Below are 8,256 nucleotides of genomic sequence, written 5' to 3' on the forward strand. Positions count from 1 at the left end.
GAAAAGTATTCTTGTGGTATTATGGGTTTGATTTGAAGGCAGCCACCCCATTTTCATCACCCTCGGGTTTAAATGGAGGGGGCAGCCCTGGTGTCCCTCCTTTTCAAGGGTTTGAATGGAGGTCGAAATCGCCCTTTCCCATCAGTCGAAGGCTTTCATTTGGGGAGCGCCCCTTCTTTTCTGCTCTCCTAGGGGGTGAAACTGGAGGGGAGAACGCATTTCTTTGCCCTTGTTGAAGTGAGGTGCGCCCCGTCTGCGGTTTCGGGGTTGGCTTGCGGGAAGCCGCAGCTCCGGCAGCGTTTGCAGGGCTGCAATGGGGCTGTGCCGCTGCATTGGAGGGCGCTGCCCGTGCCCGCGGCCCGGCGCGGAACGTTCCCGCTCGGGAGCGCTGCTGGCACGGCCCGGGCAGCTGCCGGGGCGCACGGGGGATTCGGCGCGGCCGGGCCGGCCGAGGGCGGCAGTGGCGAAGCCGCGCCGGTGCGAGCCGTGCGGAGCCGAGCGGAGCCGGGCCGGGCCGGCCAAGGGCGGCAGAGGCGGCGCGGGCGCTGCTGCGCCGGCCCGGGCGGTGCCGGCCGCTCCGTCCGCTCCGGGCGCGGGGCTCGGGCGCCGCCGGTAGCCCCGGGCCCGGTGCCGGCCCCGCCGGGCAGGGGCAGCGGGCGGGGCTCCCCGGGACGGCGCCGGCCCCGCGCGCCGGAGCAGCCGCCGCAGGAGCCGCTTTCCTGCCGGGAGCCGCGCTCCGTCCGGGGCCGGCAGCGAGCGCGGGGTTCGGCCGCTCCAAGTTCGGCGGTCCGTGGCTTGGAGGCGCTTTGGAGGCGTTGATGGCATCGCTGGGTTCGGTTTGCAGCGGCTGTCCGCTAAGGGATACGGTGTTCTTCCTGAGCGTCACGGTTCTCGGTGCCGGTAGGGATGATAACGGTTCGTTTCGGATTGGGTTTTGTAGTCGGATATATATTTTGTTGCCGGGGTATTATGTTTAGAAGGGCGCGCAATGTTTTTTACGGGTCGTAGCGCGAAGCAGCGGTTCGCATTTTAATTCTGTTGCGGTGGCTTTTATTAGCGTGAGTGTGTAGTGTTTGTTTTGGGGGGCTTGGGGTAGCGTCCTGTCCTTCATAGCAGCGGGTTTTTAATCTTTATAATTGCATGTGTGTTTATCGTCTTCCAGGGCTTTTATTTGTTTGGTTTGTTTGATTGTAGTGTATGTTTTATGGTTACGGGTAATTTGGGGGACGTTGTTTATGGTTACGTTTGTCTTTAGTCTTTGTGTTTGTTTCTAGGTGGTATTTTTATTTTGATAGCTTGAGGCACTATGGGTTTATTCAGTTGGAAATAAGTTTTTTGTTGCAGATTTCAGTTTATTTGGTTTTTGGTATTATTCTTGTTGTTGCTTTCTTTATTTTCTTTTTTTGGTTGTTGTTGTCTTTTAATGTATTTGAGTATTGTTTATCAGGGTTTATTTTGGGAACGTGGGTATTTATATGGTGGGTTTTTAAAGTATTTACTTATTTGGGTAGTTAATTTCTTAGTTTTTAGTGGTTGAGATGTTTTTCCATTTTGTTAATTAGTTCAGGTTTAAAGTTATTTTTACAGAGGATTGTTTATTCTTTGAGTTAGTGTAGAGGTAGAATTGTGTTGGTTTTTTCTTTTTTAGTAACGTTCAGGGTCAGTGGCACTGTCTTGAGTTTAGTAGATTGGTTTGACTTTTTTTTAGTACTTTTTGTAATTTGCTGTGTGTGTTTCTATAGGATTTTCTTTTATTTTGGTTCCATTTTTCTGTCGTGATGAGAATTGTTATTGAAAAGAGTGTTCTTTGTTTTTTCGCTGACACTTGTTTGGCTGTTGGAGGTATCTTGATGTTTTTGGAAGATATTGGTGGGAATTTGATGCTGTTTGTTCTGTCATTTCATTTAGGAATTGGATTTTAAATATACAATTATGACTCTAACTATATTGAAACAAAAGAAATAGATGTGTAGCAATGGGAATGAGCCATTTTTTTTTATATATTCGGTCAATTTTTAAAATTTAACATGTAACATGAGTCATTATATGTTACAATAAGTTATTCTAATTTTAATAGAGTATTGTGTATGTTTTTAGATATATGAATAGAGAATATAAATGTAAATACAACCCAAACAAAAATACAAATATATAAATGTATTGCAACTATATGCAGATATATAAAAAATTAATAATAAATTGTAAATATAAAATAACATAAATTGATACAATATATAATACAAGTAATACTGCATATATTTTATGAAAAATATTATAGGAAATGGATATAAAATAGATATAAATACGGATGTGATTTATCTATCTATATCTATCATTTGTTGTATATTATGATAAATACAAATATAGAAAAACATTTAGGTAGTTTAAAATAATGGATGGTTTTGTTTTTTCTTTGCCAAAGCAGGGGTTTTCGTGTAAAAATTACAAATACAAATAATATAAAGGTAGAAATATGAGTATAGAAATATATCATAAACACGTTAAAGATTTATATAAAAATTAGAAATATAAGGAAAAATAAGTTGTAGCAGTAGATATGGTAAATAATTTAAAAAATATTTCCCGTATATTTTTTGAATAAGGTGCATATTATATATAGTTATTAATATAATACATCAATATAAACGATAAATATATATAAAATATCAACTATCTATAAGAAGGAATAAAAGCTCTGTGTCACGTGCAGCAGTAGAAAATTTCAGGCTCCCAGGGAATAAATAGTTTTCTTTAAATCATTTTCGTTTTGGAGTTTTTTTTTTTTTTACTCTCGGGTAGCCTGAAAGTTTCTACTGCTGCTTTTTTATTCTAAAGGTGGAAAGGTAAACCAAGATTAGAAATACAAGAAAGGGGAAGGGAAGGGAAGGAAGGGAAGCGGGAGAGGAAGAGGGAAGGGAAGTGGTGAAAAACAGGGTGAAAAAAGTAAAAAGAGTTGGAGGGAAAAAGAGAGGGCATTGGGGAGGAGCGGTGCTGCCTCAGGTCCTTCCCCGCCGTGGGGCGAAGGAGCCGTTTGATGCCCGGGAGGGAGTGCAGGTCCCGGTGGCTCCCGGGGGACGGAGCTGTGGCTGTCAGCCCGAGACTCCAACTCCCGGCAGGCCCTGCTGCTGGCGCGGCGTGTGACGCAACGGGCGACGCGGCCCGGCATTTTTCTCTAAATCGGCAGTAAATACAGCTGAGTAAAATTAGCTTGGTTTTCTTCCTTCTTTTGTAACTGAACTGTTTTTATTAAAAATCCTATTTGAATATGTGGAAAAAGTGGGGATGTCCTGTAATATATCGTAGCTTTTCTTGTTTACAGGGTACTGAGAAAATACGTCTCCCTTAGAGTCCCGCGGAAAGGTTCTCAGTGCGATCTCTATCAAGGTATGTATTTACAAATAAGTGATCCCTTTAGATATTTGCCTGTGTACCTTTTCCTGTAATTCAGAGCTTGCGTTCTGTGGGTTTTATGATAAACCTGTAAAACATGTAAAAATGGTTTTGCAAGTCTTAAACCTTGAAGGCAGCAATAAGTGGATTTAGAGCCTGTTCTTGACCAGACAAAGGGAAAAAGTGTGACTTTGATGCTGAACTTGTCATTTTTCATTTGACTTGTCTTGAATGATTTAGAAATAGAGAGAACTAGAAAAAGAGAGAAATAGAATTGATTATTGAGCACTCCTCAAATGCTCACCATGGTTCAGTGTAGAGCCAAAGGGAAGGGTGATGGAACAGAGCTCTGTGCTTTGGAAGGAAATAAATTTAAACCTGATCTCGGCACAGAGTCTCACTAACTTCTTTTGTTTTAAAATACAAAATACGATTAGGAAGTGTTGGAAGTTAGTGTTTTGGGAAAGAAACGGCAGTTCCACAGAACATTCCATTGAACAGAGGAAGGCACTTGGCCTTCTATAAAGCACTGTTTTGTTTGCCTTTCAGTGCTATGAGTCTTGATAAATTGGAGAAGAGCCCAAGAGAAATTTTTCATCCCTTGATATAAAAGGTAGGAAGTGACTTTTTTTGGTTTGGTTCTTTTTCTTTATTATTTTCTGGAAATAAAAGTAATTAAGTATAGGTACTACTGGTTTGTTTCTTCCAGTAGCAGGTGATAACAATAGCAGTAGTACTAGTAAAAATAATAATAGAAATAATAATAATAGTAATGTAATACTACGTAAACTGTCTTTATCCATTGAACTGGCCATTTCAAATCAAAACTTCTAAACACAAATCAAACCATCATCCTTGTAGAATCTTTCACAGCAGTGGGCTAAAGATCCTGGTTTTGTTGACAGGATTTATTGGTTCCGGAAGAACAAGAGGGAAGTACAAGCCTAACTACTTCTAGCTCACAGGCCCGTCCAGTGAACCCAGCTTTGTGTTTTGGTGGGCTTGTGATGACTTTGAAATCAATTGCTCATTCCAGTAAAAAAAATTCATGTTTTTTTGAATGTGACAGCAGAAATAACTTTAGGCACCAACTAAATAATAATAGATCACCAGTTTAAGTTAAAAATTCATGCTATACTATCAAAATTTAAAGGTAAATTATTATGTATTAGGTGATGGTATAAAGTGTATGTTCTAATGTGTAATGCAAAGATACATACGTACCTGAAAGTCCTTAGAGGAAACAAATTTTTATGTCTGCTGTTTGATTGTTTACCATACGATATTTGGTTTCATTTCCCAGGGATCAGTGAATTTTAACTTTGGAGTCCCCTATGCTAAGGATGCTCAGCTTACAGGTGATGAAATGTTCAGTAATGGTGAGTTTTTCACCTTCTCTTTAATTGCTATGCTGATCTGAATAAGAAAAAAAAAAACAAAAGCAACAGAAAAAAAAGGATGGTTTATTATTTTTTACACTGTTATGTTTGTTTCCTCAGTATTTGCTGCAGCTCTGCTTACCCAAGCTTTGGGTTCCTTCTGTCCCACTGGGAGTTGCCCAGTTTGGTTGCATCTGGTGAAATTCACCCTGAGACCTTACAGAACCAGCTCCAACTACGTGAGAGCCATTTGCAGTTCTCTCCAGACACCTGGAGAATGGGCGACGTTTCTGAGGATCCGGCGAGCGTGCTTCTATCAAAACTCAGTCTGTGAAATTCCTGGGGAAAACCCTTCTGTGTCCTGAAGGGTTCAAACTCTGGTGAGGATCTAGTTATCAGGCGCTCACCTGGATGGTTCCAGCTGCCAAAGGTAACACTTGTACTCTTGCCCTGTAGTTTACATCTATTGTATTTTTGTTATTTTGCAAGATTTTTTGTCTTTGCAAAATATTGTGCATTTCACTCTTTGGAACCTCTCAGATGGTTCTTTGGTGCAGCACCGCCCCACGGGACACTTGGCTGCTGTCCTGAAGGGGTTGGTGACTAGAATTGTAAATCCTGGAGAGTTTGTAAGTCTTCTGTCCCCAGGGAGGTGTCGTGCTTTGTTTACTTTTGTTCTGTTGGTTAGGCGCTGCTTCTCGTTGCAGGTATGAATTTCAAACTGCCCTGTTCTTATTTTAACTGTTTTCCTGGTTCTCTCCGTCCGGCAGGGAAAGGCTCTCGTATCCTTGTCGTCGGGCTCGGTGCTGTCCAAGAAGATACGGGGACTAAAAAAATCATAAGAAGCAAAATATGACTGCAGGGAAAAGAAGCTGGAGAGAACAGAAGGTGATATTGTTATCCTTACCCTGTATTAGAAACATCCGCTGTGCTTTGATGCTGGCAGCTGCCAGGGGCTTGTTAGCTCTTTGTAGGCAGGTGTAGGTGTTCACTTGTAGGTTTTATCTCTGGACAAGGCAATTCAAACTTTGCTAAGCTGATATTTGCAGATTGCTCTCTAGCACAGTCCAGCATGACATTTTTGAATGTTGTAAAAATACCATGTAACTTGGAAATTGCTAATGAAGAGAAGCTTTAGGGGAAAATAAGATGTCAGGGTTGGGAGATGTGAGAAGAATTGTGTGGGAATGTTAGACTGAAGTAAAGCACTCTTGAAGCTGGACTGGCATGCCGGCAGGTCCCCTATTAAACAGTAGTGCTGAGATTAGCCTGGGGGTTGCCCATTGTTTCTGTAGAAATCAATGTTTCCTGGTCTTGAGAGGGAAGCTGCTTTGAAAAGCTGGAAGGTGCAGCATGCTGACAATCCCCGTGCTTTGGATTAAAAGTAGATTTCAGAAGGGTCCTAAGCTTTTGTCTTTTCCTAGAAGTCGATGTAATCCTATTGAGGAGTTTTTAATTCTGTGTTGCCATGTCATCCATCAGAGCCCTGTTGTATTAATCATCATACAAGTGCAAAAGAAAAAAATCAGACCCTGTCCCAAGCACTTAGAGCCCAGAACACGATTTCCTCAGGCTGCCATTTGTGTGCCATCGGTACTCACCACGGAAGGGAGCTGGGGATTGTTGCAGCTGTTGGGAACAAACCGCTTCTCGTCACACAGAAATGGAATTGGGACGACACCTCGGCCAGCCCCTCTCTGCCATCGTCTCCTGAATCTGCAGCAGAGCAGTTCCAGTCCATCCGGGCACGTGTAATCCAGTTCCTGATGATCTGAGCACACGGAGCAGCGCTCAGCTGCTGTGGGGGCTCACGGAAGGCAGAGTGTGCATTGTCATCTTCCTGAACGTACAGACAAATCAAAGTGAGAAGCCACAGCGTGGAAATCAGTCGCATATATGCTAAATAAAACTTGCAGATTTTTTTAAGAATTGTTGTTGCTTGTTCTTTGTTGTGCTTCAGTGCTTAGAAAACCTCCCTTTAAAATCAGTTCAGTTCATGAGTTGAACCTTTGTTTGCAGATCCTCACTGAGCAGAATTCATTGCAGACTCAGTGCACGCTGTGCCGGCCTCCCGGGAGTGTGAGGAGCTCATGTGTGCTACTTTTTGCTTTAGGACGCTCTGAGGTATTTATTCCTTTTGGGATACATGATGAGAATTCCCAAGAGAGGTAGTTATAAGGTATGACATCGGGAAAAAGCCTGTGTGGTTGGAATGTTGTTGCTGTCAAAAGTTAATTTTTTCTTAGCCAGTAGTTAGCTTTTTGCTTTATTTTTGTGGTATCAGTATTTTGTTGTTTAAAAAATTGCTTCAAAATAAGTTCAGTGGCTGGCCATCAGTACCTTGTTCAGATTTGCCTATTTGCTTGTAGCTGGAAATGTTCACATCTTGTTTATCATTCTATTTAAGAAACTGCTGCCCAGCCAACTAATAACTGAATATCTATCTGTCTGGGACACAGGGAGAGGATTTAGGTAATGTCTTTGTTTCCAGAAAGAAGTTCCAGTGTAGTTTCTAAATAGAGGAGAAGGGGGTGAAGACTCGGGGCTCTGATGCCGTTGGGGCGCCCCAAGGTCCCCAGGAGAAGGAGCCCCACTGGGGTGCAGGAGCAGGTGTGTTCTCATCTAATATTGAACAAATTATAAATATAAATATGACAATTATAAGCATGAAAATATTTTTAAAATACTTAAATAAAGCGGGTTTTCTTTATTGGTCCATAGGCAGGGTTTTGATTGTAAGAATTATAAATACAAATAATATAAAGGTAGAAATCTAAATTTAGAAATATATAATAAATACATACAGATAAATATAAAAATTAAAAATATAAGAAAAAATTAATTGTAGCAGTAGATATTATACATAATTTAAATAATAATTTAAATCTATTTTAAAATTTTATATATATAATATATATCATTATTAATGTAATACATCCAAAGAAACGATAAATTAAAATATGAATGTATAATTATACAAAGTATAAATAAAAAATATTTCAATATCCTTTAAAAGAAGGGGTTTTTTTTATTCATTTGGTTAGGGACGGGGTTTTTATTTGGAATAATGGAAGTATTATAGAAGTACAAAACTAAAGATAGAAATATACAGTCAATATAGAAAGATATTTGTAAAAACACGAGCGAACGACGCCTCCTTCGGCCGAATGGAACGAGCTCAGCCGAACCAAGGCGAGACCGGCCGAACCTGACGGCCTCGAGCGAACCGAGGCCAGGCTTGCGAGGCTGCCTGAACGGAGCCAAGCTCAGCCGAACCGAGCCCGCTGCTCTCGTGCGCGCTAATTAGCGCGAGTGCGGTCACAGCCCAATGAGCTCCTGTGCCACCCCGCGCTCCCGATCGTGTCCGTGCGATGGCCGGGCCGCCCGCGGGACGCGGCAGCAGGAGAGCCCCGAGCCGCGCGAGTTTAACGTGAGGCGGCGCCGCTTGCCCGCCCTCAGGGAGCCGAGCGGAGTCGTGTCGAGCGCA

At 42.1% G+C, this 8,256-nt stretch overlaps 2 long non-coding RNA genes across 4 annotated transcripts; both read left to right on the forward strand.

Moving 5' to 3' along the window:
- The first annotated feature begins 760 nt into the window (after nt 1-760).
- Nucleotides 761-5,149, forward strand: LOC134433786 (uncharacterized). Of its 3 annotated transcripts, none has more exons than XR_010031721.1 (5): nt 761-915; nt 3,320-3,384; nt 3,940-4,003; nt 4,694-4,769; nt 4,890-5,149. It is a non-coding gene; the product is annotated as an uncharacterized LOC134433786 (long non-coding RNA). The 3 variants fall into 3 exon arrangements; XR_010031722.1 differs by having other exon boundaries at nt 761-900; XR_010031720.1 differs by lacking the exon at nt 761-915 and having other exon boundaries at nt 2,823-3,384; nt 4,890-5,146.
- A 203-nt stretch (nt 5,150-5,352) lies between these two features.
- Nucleotides 5,353-6,698, forward strand: LOC134433785 (uncharacterized). The gene is made up of 2 exons (XR_010031719.1): nt 5,353-5,657; nt 6,431-6,698. It is a non-coding gene; the product is annotated as an uncharacterized LOC134433785 (long non-coding RNA).
- The last annotated feature ends 1,558 nt before the right edge of the window (nt 6,699-8,256 follow it).

This window comes from Melospiza melodia, unplaced genomic scaffold (assembly GCF_035770615.1).
Source record: "Melospiza melodia melodia isolate bMelMel2 unplaced genomic scaffold, bMelMel2.pri scaffold_262, whole genome shotgun sequence".
NCBI lineage: Eukaryota > Metazoa > Chordata > Aves > Passeriformes > Passerellidae > Melospiza > Melospiza melodia.